The following is a 15,209-nucleotide window of genomic DNA, read 5'->3' as shown; positions in this document are numbered from 1 at the left end:
GATTTCAGAGCTTTGTGGCTCACCAATGACAAATGATCTGACAATTGCCATTGCCACAGATGAAAAGATTTTTCTCATAATGGAATTATTCATTCACGCTCAACTGGGCCAAACCTGTGAGAGATCAGAGATCAAATGAGCATCCTTTGGTTGTACATGGAGAAAGGAAGTGACTAATAGAGCAAATAAATGAGATGGATATAGCCCACTTTATTCAGAGTATGAGGCAATTTATATACTCTGAGAATTAAGAAGGATCATGTGAATATACAGGTCACAAGGATAAGCCACACACAGCAAAAACATGGCTTTCCATAGAGGCATAAATGAATAACAACAACAAACAATAATGAGTAATGTGAAGTAAACTCGCTCCTCTCTGCTACACCTGGGAGGGGCACAAAAACACAGTCCAAGACCGATTCCATGTTTTGAAGAAACTGAGGTCACAAGACTCTTGTCTTGTTTTCTCAGAGTTTTCTCATAAGCACTCAGAATTCTCCTCGCATGACCCCATTCTTGGACAACGTTCCGACAAATGGTGATTAAATTAGTGAGATTTTATTGCACCTTTACTTGACTGAAAACTCAAGTGTGTATGCATCTCAGGGCTGCAGAGACAGTCTTCTGAACTTCAGAATCTAATAAGGCACACATCGTCTGTTTACAAAGCTTTAATGTAGTCATGTGACTTATAAGTGAAGTTTCTCTTGTCAAGAGAAAGGATAAGGAAAGAGAGAAGAAAGGCTACAAGTACTTGATGAAATTTTTCATAGAAATCCCTTCCCTATAATGACGAAACAAATTCACTTTTAACTAACGATAACACAATGTTTCCTAAGGAAGAATTAAAAGTAAACATTCCTCAGGATTGAACTCATCAGAATGGATCTTTGTGCTGTGGTTGTCCTAATGAGCAGCTGATGAATGGTAACTTTGGATAATAATTGTTTATTTGAACATTGAATAGAAAGAATATGCTTACTGCTATGAAATTTCCATTGCAAACAGCATCATCTTTAAGCTCTTTAAGGTATATATGTAAATATAATAAATATCTCTCTAGCCTTAATTTGTTAAAAATCAGTAGGTAAACTTTTGTGAGATGCCTCGAAACCACTCAAGCAACAACAGATCAGGATAAAGTCTTTAGGGATAAAATCTCTGCATTCTGAGTCACTTACGTATTGGCTATGGTGTAGGCACAGCCTTCAGTGCCAGTCACAGATGAATGATGGAATCAGTATGACTCTTCACAAAAGTCCACATTCATCATGGCAGCCAAAGTCAAGAGACAAAGCTGGTTGGATCTTGGCACCTAGTGTATAATTCCTGCTCTTTCTTCGGCTCTGGGGATCCCTTCAGTGTGGGAGGAACAAGTTTCACGTGAAGTTGTGCTTTTCCTCCACACTCAGTTGAGATATATTCGCATTTAATTTCTCTGCTAAGCTCATATTTTGGTCACCGTGACAAGCGTGCCACCTGTGTTCCCTATCAGCGTAGCAAAGGGGATTTTGTTTGGCTGGGTTCATAATAACATATTCAAAAGCCCACATTACAAACACCATGTGATTCAACCATTCCACTTCTTCCCAATCCTATTTTCTGAGAAGTGTACTTTGGCCGAAACGTTATGAACAAGGAGATCTGTGTTTGTGGTGACCTGCTCTGAATGGACCCCATTCTTACAGAAAGTCTTTTAATATACCAAAGGAAAAGAAAAAAAGCCCGAGATGTTAGGGAGAGTAATTCATAGGGAAAGATGTGCTGACAGGCTTGAATGAATAGCTTTCCTCCTCTAGAGCCTGACTCTACTTGGCCCCCAGGCTCAGGGAACTTACTCACTCCCCAGAATCCCAGAACGGCAGTCACCTCCAACCAAGTCCTGGAAGTGATTAGGGAAGAGACCTCCTTCCTGAAAAAGCAGCCTTTCAACTAGCTACATGTGGTATTTTTTTTTAACTAGGAGGATAGAATGAGATGCAGTTTTCAAACTTCAGGTTTTAATAAGGCCCTGATTTCTCTATCTACAATGGCCTCCTGTGTGTGGACATGATGAGCTCAACGGAGCCACCACATTAAAACACTTACAAGCATCCTACAAAGGGCACCCTGAAAGCACAGGCCCAGAATAAGCTGAGATAAGACCTTTCAAAATGTTGTTTATCTTGACAACAAAGAACAAGAATGGAGACACAAATAGAATTAGGATTATTTCCTTGCTGTATAAGATCATACAAAGCTAAGCAGTAGATAGGACAGTGTTGAACGCAAGTTCTCAGCAGTTGATCAATCCAGATGATACTTGACAAAGTATCGGGGTGACTTCAGCCTTAATTTTAGAAAGACAAACAGGTGTCTTGACGAATGGATTTAGCTGTTTTTCATTTTCATCTTATTTATTTCATTATTTATCTTTTTATTTTTTTGGATTATAACATAATTATACCATTTTCTTTTCTCATTCCTCCCCCTCAGCTTTCCCATGTAGCACCCCACTCTTGCTCTTTGTCAAATTCTATTTCATTAATTCTTCTTACATAGACATATTTCTAAAAGAATGTGATCAAAATATATGCAATTTTTTTCTAAATAAATTTTAATGGAAAATTTTCAGAGATGTAGAGCCCAGTCTCATGTGGTACATCTACAACACAATTCCGGCACCTAAGGCTCAGATCTACAACATAACTCCTGCACCTAAGACTCAGAGATCATAGTGGAAGAGGGGCGGGAAGAAAGAATATAAGAGTCAGAGAAATGGAGTTTACTGTGAGCTATGTCTCCTAGAAATGGCAGGAGCTACATTTGTGAAGTCTCACTATATGATTGTCTAAACATGACCTGAACAAAAATTATACCAGTAGAGCTGCTTACATGGGCAGGGGAAAGATCATGAGTCCTCAATCCCAGACAAAGAAATACAGGGAACTAAGAAAAGCTGAGAACAGGAGAGATAGTCTAGCCTAGGGAAGAACACACCAATTGTTGATCCAATAACAAACGGTAAACCCAGCCAGGCAGTGGTGGCACATGCCTTTAATCCCAGCACTCAAAAGACAGAGGCAGGTGGATCTCTCAAACTCACGTCCGAGGCCAGCCTGGTCTACAGAGCAGGTTTCAGGACAGGCTCCAAAGCTACACAGAGAAACCCTGTTTTAGGGGAGGGAAGCTAAGCCGTGAAAACACACATACAAGTAATGTTTGTTTTGATCTATATAAAAAATTTAAGATATAAATCTGAATGTTTTACGGTAGCAAAATTTCATCTCTCCTATTCTTCACAGGCCCCACTTGCTTTTGTCTTTTGTGTTGGGTCCAGCCCTACCGTGCTCGTATGCATTGTGAATCAGCACCATTCTGGACACAGAGGGCATTCTTAACAAATATACATATTCAAACTCCCTCCTTACCTGTGGCTCACCTTTCACTGCAATGCAGAAGGAAATTGCAGATAAGACATATGAGTGAAGAGCATGGCAGACAATAAATACGCTGAGAAAGTAAAGCAAGAGAGACAGATTGGAACTTAAGACAGAGTTAAGGAAAGGCTTATTGACCTACTAAACATATTGGCCTGAAAGAAAAGAGACACACTATGGATATATATGGGGAGAATATGTTCCCAAATAGAGGGGACATCAAGTATGAGGCCTAAAGAGGAAGGCATTTTGGACTATCCAGAAAAAGACAGAAGCAATAGAAAAAGTTGCTTGTTTTTACTCCAGTACCTCGGAGGGTGCCATGTCATACATGACCATCTAAGTCCTTGCTTCCCATCCGGATATGGAGATAATATGTTAACATCCTTTCCCCACTCGTTCCCATTTTCCCACCTTGTCCTCAGCTAAGCAATAGTAGACTGTTCGCACGGCTGGTGGTGCCGCCGCTGTACCGCTACTAACAACACGGACTCCCCTATTGCTAATCAAAGCCTGATATTTTCTACAGTGAAAATTTGTTTTCACCAGCCGGAGCTCTTGCACTGTCAGGAGAAACTGACACGCATTTGTAAGGACTAAGTGAACAGAGTGAGGTGGGGACCTGTGCCTGTTTCCTCAGTTAGACCGTGAGAAAAGATCCCACAAGATCTGTCTTCAATGTGCCAATTGTAATTACTGTAATCATCCCCAAGAATGTCTTATTTCAAAATATCATACCATGTAAATTGAGTGGCAATGGGCTAACTAATTTAATGGGCAATGAATTCAGCAACAGCAAGTTCATAATGCTGTGTCACTAACCTGTTATTTTTTAGCTGCCGGCAAAGGGGGTAGGATGGGACTGTTTATCACTCATTATAAAAATATGCCACTAGTTTGAACTGAAGTGATCATATTTTCATTTTATTGAAAAAATGTTTCCACACAATATATTCTGATCATGGTTTCCCCTCCCTTATCTCCTCCCAGCTTCTCCTCAACTCCCCATCCCTCTAACTCCATGCCTTTTTTCTCTCTCTCTTTAGAAAATAAACAGGCAAAGAAAAAAGAAAAAGCACAAGAATTTCAGATACACACACACACACACACACACACAATACAACATGTGTAAATGCAAAGTTGGAAACCATAATATACAAGCAAAAGATTGGCAGGTTAAAAAGAAATGCCCAAACAATGAAATATGAGACAGAAAATCTACAAAAATACAATTGAGTTCATTTTATGTTGGCTATCAATTATTGCTGGGTGTGGGGCTTACCCTTAAGTGTGGTTTCTATGCCCAGTGAGATTTTACTGGAGAAAACTACTTTTTCCCCCCTTTGTCTATAGTTGTCAATTTGAGATAGCTCTTTGGTTAGGGTTGACATATTATGTCCCCCTGCCCCCCAGTTAGGGTTGGCTTTGTGAAGACCCTGTGCATGCTGCCACAGGCTTTATGAGCTCACATATGCAACTGTTCTATTGTGCAGAAGGTATGGAGGATTTGTGCTCACAGATAAGCACTAGTGGGAACCAGGAATGTTAAATGCATAGTGTTGTCTGTGCAAAGGGAGGGGTGCAGAACCTTTTATCTGCTGAGAAGCCTGGGAACAGATGTGGTTAATGGCCTGGTGTCCTGTGCCCTATCTGTGTGGCTGAGTTCACACTGGATCCTCTGCCAGACATATTTCCTAAGCTTGTCAAGAGTAGCGCCTATCAAACAACCTAGATGCCCTTCAAATGAAGAATGGATGAAGAAAGTATGGAATATATACATATTAGAGTACTACTCAGCAGTAAAAAAACAAGGACTTCTTGAATTTTGCAGGCAAATGGATGGAAATAGAAAACACTATCTTGAGTGAGGTAAGCCAGACCCAAAAAGAGGAACATGGGATGTACTCACTCATATTTGGTTTCTAGCCATAAATAAAGGACATTGAGCCTATAATTCGGGTTCTTAGAGAAGCTAAATAAGAAGGAGAACCCAAAGAAAAACATATAGGCATCCTCCTGAATATTAACCTTCATCAGGCGATGAAAGGAGACAGAGACAGAGACCCACATTGGAGCACTGGACTGAAATCTCAAGGTCCAAATCAGGAGCACCAGGAGAGAGAGCATGAGCAAGGAACTCAGGACAGCGAGGGGGGCACCCATACACTGAGACAATGGGGATGTCCTATCGGGAACTCACCAAGGCCAGCTGGCCTGGGTCTGGAAAAGCCTGGGTTAAAACCGGTCTCGCTGAACATAGCAGACAAGGAGGACTACTGAGACCCCAAGAACAATGGCAATGGGTTTTTGATTCTACTGCACCTATTGGTTTTGTGGGAGCCTAGGCAGTTTGGATGCTCACCTTACTAGACCTGGATGGAGGTGGGTGGTCCTTGGACTTCCCACAGGGCAGGGAACCCTGATTGCTCTTTGGGCTGACGAGGGAGGGGGACTTGATTGGGGGGAAGGGGAGGGAAAAGGGAGGCGGAGGTGGGGAAGAGACAAAAATCTTTAATTAATTAATAAAGAAATAAATAAATTAAAAAAAAGAAACCCAAAAAAAAGAGTAGCGCCTATCTTTATGGAATGTATCACATATAGTTAATCTATAAAACCCATCTTTATGGAAGATGTTGCATGTACTACACAAAAAGCTTCATTGTAGTCATGTGTTGAGCTTTAATGTGTGCACGTGACTGACTTAATAAGCATACAGAGTATCTTCACCGAATTGTGCTCTGTTTAAATATGTCATGGTGGTTTGAATAGGAATGGCCCCCAGAGAAGCATATGTTTGAATGCTTGGCCCATAAAGAGTGGCACTATTAGGAAGTATGGCCTTGTCGTAGGTGTGGCCTTCTTAGAGGAAGTATGTCACTGTGGGGATGGGCTTCGAGGTCTCAGGTACTCAAACTAGGCTTAGTGGCATTCACTTCTGCTGCCTGCAGATAGAGGTGTAGAACTCTCAGCTCCTTCTCCAACACCGTGTTGGCCTGCATTCTGTCATGTTTTCTGCCATGACGACAATGGACTGAATTTCTGCAACTGTAAGCCAGTCGCAATTAAATGTTTTCCTTTATTAAAGTTGCAGTGGCCTTGGTGTCTCTTCACAACAATTAAAACACTAACTAAGACATATGCCTAAAATAGACCACTTAAGGTCAGATTCTTGAGTCTGAGCCAACAGCAGCTACTCCTATATGTTGAAGGGAACTACCTTTCTGCCTCCCACAGATCATTTCCCTGCTGGCCGTGATGACTGCAGAGAACCCCACATTGTTGTCTCTGGAAGGCACTGTTTCCTTAGTATTATCTATTGTAGAATATGATTTTAAGATGTGTTACATTTGTTTATGCTGTGGAACGTTTGTTTAATGATGCAGAGATGGGTTGCATTCTTTTGTAGTGCATTTGTTTAACCATGTAAAGCTGTGTTACTTTGCCTGTCTAAAACACTTGATTGGCCTAATGAAGAGCTGAATGGCCAATATAAAAGCAGAAGAAAGGATAGATGGAGCTGGCAGTCGGAGAGAATAAACAGAAGGAGAAATCTGGGAAGAAGAGATCAAGGAAAGAGAAAAGAGTGGTCAGGCAGCCAGACACAGAATAAGAAGGAAAGAAAAGATATACAGAAATAAAGATAAAAGCCCCAAGACAAGAAGTTGATGAAATAATTTAAGAAAAGCTAACTAGAAAAGGTAGATGAAATAATTTAAGAAAAGCTGACTAGAAACAAGCCAAGCTAAGACCAGTCATTTATAAAAAAGAATAAGATTCCATGTGATTTATTTGGGAGCTGGGTATCAGGCCCCCAAAAGAGTAAAAGATAAAAAAAATAAAATATCATAAAATGGTATTGTTTCGTGGACCTTGAACTGAAACCATATAGATACTCACTGTCTGAGAATGGCTATGCATATGTGGGGTTGATCCTTCAACTGGGGACCTTTAGGACCTGTGCCAGAGTTTATAGGTGCAGAAGTTATATCCATGGATAATAGCTATGCTGGTGATAGTTTTTAAAATAAAATAGGATAGTGGCAAAGTCCCTCATGGTCCCAAAACAATCTTTCTATTGATCTACCATTTTGATTGTCCAAGGTCTAACTTCTATAGCCATGATCATTGTTCTTCTCTGTCTATTATGGACTTGAACTCGCAAAAACAGTGGCAGCATGTTCACGAGGGTCTGCCTGGGTCCAGAGCCGATGGTGTCCTAACACTGAGACAGGGACGTCTCCAATTGAAAGCACTTGGAAATGACAGCCTGGTTTTCTCCAGTGGAGTCTCACTGTGTGTACAAACCACAGGTAATGACAGATCTCATACCCAGCAGTAGAGAGTCAACTCAAAATAAACTCAATGGCATTTCTGGAGATGTTTTGTCTAATAGTGCTTTGTCTAGGCATTTTTACCTCACTGGTCTTTTGTTTGTATATTATGGTACAATATATGTGGTTTGGAGGTTTTCTGTGTGTATCTCTGCATGTCTATGTGCTTCTCATGTTTTCATTGTTGTATTCTCTGCTTGTTTGTTTTGTTCTATTCTGGTTTGTTTGTTTGCCTCTTTGTTTTCTATGAAAAGAGAGAAAATAGGCATGGGAGTTAGATGGGAGGGGATCTGGGAAAAGATGAAGAAAGGGAAGTCATGACTAGATACACTGTATGAGAAAATCATTTTCAATAAAAAAAGAGTACAGGGTTCTAAGCATCATTATTAGAGTGATAAAAAAAAGTGAAGACAAATCCTAAAGGTCCAGGATTAACTGAGAAGAGAACCTAACTAAAGCCAGCTCAGAGGCAGAGAGTCACGGTCCCTTGTCTGTCCTCACATCATGCCATACAAGCAACTATCAGTAACAAAAAGAGAGTCTCCCTGTTCATAGCTTCCCAGTCTTGATTTTATAATTTTTCATTTATGTAATTAAGACAAAGTGTTTATTATATTAGTAGTTTATATGCATATATTAGTAGTTTATATGCATATGGGATAAAAATGTTTAGACATTACATTAGCTGTTATTGATATAGTAAACCTAGCTTAATTGCCACTTAGAATTTATTTAAAGATACAAATTGCTAAAATTCAAATAAGTTAAAATGATAAATCATATATTTTATGAATAACTAGCAATTACAATCAGCTGTGCCAGTGAACTCTTATAATACCAAATGCCAGCAAGTATATTATTCCCGCCCTCAATTTAAAATGAATTGCAAGCCCAAAAGCATCTTGATAGAAGAAGAAGAAAAGAAGAAGAAGAAGAAGAAGAAGAAGAAGAAGAAGAAGGAGAAGGAGAAGGAGAAGGAGAAGGAGAAGGAGAAGGAGAAGAAGAAGAAGAAGAAGAAGAAGAAGAAGAAGAAGAAGAAGAAGAAGAAGAAGAAGAAGAAGAAGAAGAAGAAGAAGAAGAAGAAAGTGGTATTACTGCATCCCAATCAACAGTTATGGCAGCTTCAATGAAGAGGACAGCCACGTCATAATGAGGATGGATCATATTGTGCAGATGTTATAAGCCAGGGTGTGCAATAATATGTGAGGGTCATGAAGGGTATAGCAGAGATTTCCAAACCTTTTAGAATGAGCTCGACACATCGAGCTGTATTTGACCAAAGAGAAAACAGAGAAAGTTGAGGTGTTTCTGAGAGGTGAAGTGTAGTGTATCAGTTAGCTTCTCAGATGAAGAACTTGAGCACACATCTGGATGGGGAAGTTTGAAATTCAGAGAAATGGTTTAGCTGGAGACCAACTTCAGAAGTTTTGCCAAAATGTAAAAAAGAACATGGAGTTCTGAATCTGAATAAGATCATCTACAAAATGGGTGTTGATAAATAATAATTGTGATGTTAGAACTCTCCTAGGGAGATAATGAAAGAACCACAGAGAACACTGAGCTCCTTGGAATGAACCCAAAGGAGTTGAAAATTTAGTTCACACAAAAACCCACCAGAGCTTGGAAGCAACCATGATGCTCTTCAGTGGGTGGGTGAATAGGTATGTAACTGCAGTACGCCTAGACAATAGAATATTATTCAGACCTGAAGAGAACTAAGCTACCTTTTAAAAAAAGGAATGTATTGCAGAGTCAAAGAAATGGATCTCCAAAGTATATTTATTTTAAAGTTTATTCTTGATATCTTGGAATAGATAGCATTATGACAATAGTTAAAATACCAACAGTTGCTAAGAATTTACAATGTCCTACCCTCCAATACAGTTCCCCAGTTTTATCCCTATCCCTGTAGCAGACAACCTGCTGGGGCCTCTCCTACCTGTCTGTTCCATTCCCAGAGGACTACAGAGATCTTCTCCTATACCATTTCTTCCTCAACTCATCCCTTTGTCTCAGCCACCAATACCCAAAGGCATGCTATACCTGGAAAACCTCTGGCCATTCCAGCCTGAAAATCAGATAGGTGATCTTCACTCTCCTTTGTCTTCTCCAATTCAAATTCCAGTTCCCCAGTTCCATCCCCAGCCTAGCAGCAGATAACCTGTGGTGGCCTGCCTTCCCTTTCTTCCTCCTTTGCTTAGAGGTCTACAGTTTCTCATGTCGGACTCAGATTCCCCAGTCAACCCTCTCAGTCTTCCCCCACCCCAACTCTTTCATGGCAGCCATGCTAGCTAAAAAGACATTACACCTGGTATGTTCAATGGCCACACCTGGCGGGACTTCTTACCAGGCAACCAAGGGCTACCACGTGGACCTAAGATCCAGAGAGGGCAAGAGAAACCAAAGAATACAACACTCACTCAACAACAACAAGACCAGATATCAACACCTGGAATTAAAAGCATCACAAACCCAGAGGCAGAAACACCAATACACATAAAAACATAGTCAGTAATAGTAAAGATAAATTGCATCTACTAAATCCCATCAACTCTACTACAGCAAGCCCTAAAAAGAGCAGCATAGGCTGATAGCGAATTAAAGGTATGTGCCACCATGCCCTGGTTCATGGAACTTTCTTTAAAACTGACCATGCACTCAGATGCAAAGCAAGTCTCAGCAGATACTAGAAAGTTGAAATTGCACCCATCATCCTAATTGACCATCATGCATTAAAGCTGGATATTAACAACAACAGAAACAACAGAAAGCTTACAAACACAGGGATTAAAAAATAGGTCAAGACAGAAGAAGTTCAGAAAGAAATGAAAGACTTTCGATAATTGAACAAAATGAATACACAACATACTGAAGCTTACAGGACATAATGGAGGCCGTTCTAAGAGGAAAGTTCATAGCTCTAGGCACCTGCAAAACTGGGGCAATCTCATATTAGCAACTTAAGAACACACCTGAAAACTTTGGAACAAAAAGGAAAAAAATCACACCTAAATGAAGACGATGGGAAGAAATAATGAAGCTCAAACTCAGGACTAAAACAAATAAAACTAAAAAATACAAAGACTCAATAAAACATAAGGTTGACTCTTTGAGAAAATCAACAAGACAGACAAATTCTTATTAACTAAAAAAATAGAGAAGAACCAAGAAAAGCAAAAGTAGAGTGAAAAAAATGTTAGTTTTCTTGATATATACCACCTATAAAGTTAAATCAAGATCAGATAAGCAACTCAAACAAGCATATATCCTCCAATGAAATTAAAGCAGAATTCTACCAGATATTCAAAGAAGAATTAATGCCAATATTCTTCAAATTAGCTCACAAAATAGGAACAGAAGGAGCATTGCCCAATTCTTCTTACAAGTCCAGAATTACTCTGATGCATAAGCGTTATAGATTAATTTCCATTATGAGCACAGATATAAATTCTCTCAACAAACTACGTGCAAACTGAGTCCAAGAACACATCAAAAATATCATCCACCACGATCAAGTAGGCCTCATCTCTGAGATTCAGGGATGATACAACATATATAAATTGATAGATGTAATCCACCATGTAAACAGACCAAAAGACTAAAACCACATAATCATCTCTTTAGATGCAAAGGGCCTCTGAAAAAAATCCAACACCACTCCATAATAAATGCCCTGAGGAGACTAGGGATACAAGGAACATATCTCAATATAATAGACATAATTTACAGCAAGCTCACGGCCAACTTGGAGAGAAACTAAATGGAGAGAAACTGAAAGCTTTCTACTAAAATCAGGAATAAGGCAAGGTTATGCATTCTCCCCATACCAACTCAATATAGTACCTGAAGTATTAGCTAGAGTAATTAGGCAACTGAGGGATATCAAGGGAATACAAATAAGAAGGGTAGAAGACAAAATAACTTTATTTGCAGATGATATGGTAGTTCATGTAAGTGACCTAAGAATTTTACCAAGAAACTCCTACACCTGATAAACACTTTCATCAAAGTAGAAGGTCACAAAATCAATATAAAAAACTAGTACCATTCCTACAGACAAATGACTTGTGAACAAAATCAGGGAAACAACACCATTCATAGTAGCCTAAAATAAACAAATGGATGGATGGATGGATGGATGGATGGATGGATGGATAAAACATCTTAGAGTAACTAACAAAGCAAATGAAAGACTTGTATAACAAAAACTTTAAGACGTTGAAGAAATAACCTGAAGGTATCAGAAGGAAAGATATCCCATATTTATGCATCAGTAGGACTGACATAACAATGGCCGTCCTAACAAAAGCAATTTATAGATTCAGTGTATTTCCCAGCAAAATTCCAACACAACTATTCACAGACCTTGAAAGGACAATTTACCTCTTCATGTGGAAACACAGAAAAGCCAGAATAGAAAAAAATATTCATGAATAATAAAAGAACTACTACATGTGTCACCATCCCTGATCTCAACTTCTGTTAAAAAGCCATAGTAATAAAGACAGCATGGTATTAGCACAAAAACAGACATTGATTGATAGAATCAAATGGAAGACCCAGACATAAGTCCATACCTCTATGTCACCTGAATATCTGTTTGTTTGTTTGTTTGTTTGTTTGTTTTATAAAGAAATCACAAGTGCACACTAGAAAAAGACAGCATATTCAACAAATGGTCCTGGTCAAGCTGAATATCTGCATGTAGAAGAATGCAAATAGATCCATACTTTTTCATGCAACACAAAACTCTACTCCAAATGAATCAAAGACATCAGTCGAAAACCTGATACCGAAGATCTGATAGAAAAGAAAGTGGGAAATAAGCTTTAATTCATTGTCACAGGAAAAGAATTTCCAAACAGGATGCTAATAGCATAAGCACTTAGAACAAAATTAATAAATGAGACCTCCTGAAACTTAAAAGCTTCTTATGGCAAAGCAACAGCCAACAGGATGGAGAAATATTTTTTACCAATACACATCCAATAGAGGGCTAATATCCGAAATATATAAACAACTCAAGGAACCAAATATCAAGAAACTAAATGGCTCAATTAAAAATGGGGTACAGATCTAAGTAGAATTCTCAAAAGAGGAAATACAAAAGGCTGAGAAGTATTTGAAGAAATGTTCAACATCTTTAGCCATCAGGGAAATACAAACCAAAAATACTTTGCTATTTCACTTTACAACAGTCAGAAGAGCCAAAAGCAATAAACAAATGACAGCTCATATTGGCCAAGATGTGGAGTAAGGGGAACACTTATCCATTGCTAGTGGGAGTGCAAACTTTTTTTTTTGAGTGCAAACTTTTACAGTCACTATAGAAATCAGTGTAACATTTCCTCAGGAAGATGAGAATCTATCTACCTCAAGATCCAGGTGTACCACTCTTAGGCATATACCCAGAGGAAACTTCATCCTACCACAGAGACACTAGCTCAATCATGTTTATTGCTGCTCTATCATGATATCCAGAAATTGGTAACAACCTAGATGTCTCTCAAGATATGAAAGGATAAAGAAAATGTGGTACATTTATACAATGAAATACTACTACTGAGCTCTTTTTAAAAAATGAAACCATAATACCCTCAGGTAAATGGGTGGAGCTAGATAAAAAACATCCTGAGTGAGGTATCACCGATTCAGAAACACAAATATGGTATATATTCTCTTGTATGTGGATATTATCTGTTAAGTCTATGATAACCAAGCTACAATCTCTAGAACCACAAAGGTTAGGTATAGAGTGAGGAAGCGGGAGGGAATGGATTGATGTCCCTAGGAAGGGCAAAATGAATAGATGGGTGTTGATGGATGGGAAGGGAATAGAACAGAAGAACAAAATGCAAAGGGGAAAGGATGAAGGGGTGGGAAGAGGAGGGAAGGAATACAGGGAGGAACAGCCTAAGATTACATGAGCAGTCAGAAATGTCAGGGAGCAGAGACTCTCCAGTCCCATCTATCCAGCTCCCTGAAAATCACCCAGGGAGCTCCGAGATTACAGCTGTAGTGTGTCCTCATTCATGGCTTCGGAGAGCTTTTCAGGGATGCAGCTGCTTTGGAGTCGATTTTCCTGCAAGGAATCCTCACGCACACAGCTGTAAGTAATCCCAGTAAACTCAGTGGTTGACCAAATTGGAGACTGCTGGAATCCACATTTTAGGCTGTGACTGGTGCTTTATCTGGTGTAAATAAATATATATTCATATCTACCAGGGAAAGTCACACAACAAGGGTGTTCCGGCTTTGCCTCCAAATCTTGCCCAAGCAAAGTTTTTAATGATTTAACTACGTGAGAATTTAATAAATACTTACTCTGTGTTTACAATGTGCCTGGATCCTCCAAGTACTTTCATATGTGTTAGTTTACAATCTAATATTTTTTTGTTCTTATTATACAAATAAAGACACAGAAAATAAGTTACGAATTTAGAAAGATCATTAACCCATCTCTTTGCAACATTTTACACTCCTATTACATATTTCTACATTTGTATGTAAATTATGCATGTTAATATAAGTATTTACTGCATATACATAGATAATGATAGTTTATCTTTATTATAAGTTTTATAATCACCACAAGAACACAAATCCAGTTGTGTCTTTGGGGGTGATTGGACAAAAGGGTTAACTGGGAATGTGTAACACCTACCTTGAAGGGTGACACAATTCCATCAGCTGGGGACATCCTTCTAAGGAATTAGCATAACTCTAACCCAGTTAAGACAAAAGATAAAAAATTAAACCTCAGTAGTTAAGATAAAAAAAATATAAAGTTTAAATGTGCTTAGTGATTTATTTATATGGTAGAAAAATACTAATATTCAGTATTTATGTAAGATGTTTGCCTAATCAGTTTAGTTGACTGACAGGTGGCTTGTCCTGAAACGTAAATTAAAGCCACTAATCCCCAAGGCTGACTAAAGATTCTTGAGAGCCCTGCAGCAGGAAACCCATTCTCTGTCAGACTCACCTCCCCTTTGAGTTTCATCTTCCTAGAAGGTGTCATGTTCTAATTTTCCTTAGAGAGCACACAGTGAGTCAACCACGGAACCATCATCAGATTCAGTTTTGTCTTAAACATGGTCCCTAAGGTGCACCACGTTATGAGTGACTTTCTTACCTACTTATCCATCTGGTTAAAACTGTTTTATGGCCGGGCGATGGTGGCACACGCCTTTAATCCCAGCACTCGAGAGGCAGAGGCAGGCGGATCTCTGAGAGTTCGAGACCNAAAAAAAAAAAAAAAAAAAAAAAAAAAAAAAAAAAAACTGTTTTAAGTAATTCCAACAACAACCTATGTAGATGAGCAACATTCGCCACGAGGGCAGAAAGGTCACAAGGCGTCACAGACTTTGATATAAAATACCAACGAGCACAGCCAAACTTCCCCAGTGGAAACAGCAAAGGTGGCGAGAGAGTGAGAACAGCAGATACTCCTGCC

Source organism: Alexandromys fortis, unplaced genomic scaffold (genome assembly GCF_014885135.2).
Source record: "Alexandromys fortis isolate MF-2015 unplaced genomic scaffold, M_Fortis_MF-2015_v1.1 scaffold_2_1_26212458, whole genome shotgun sequence".
NCBI classification, from domain to species: Eukaryota; Metazoa; Chordata; class Mammalia; order Rodentia; family Cricetidae; genus Alexandromys; species Alexandromys fortis.
This window is presented reverse-complemented; position numbering follows the sequence as displayed.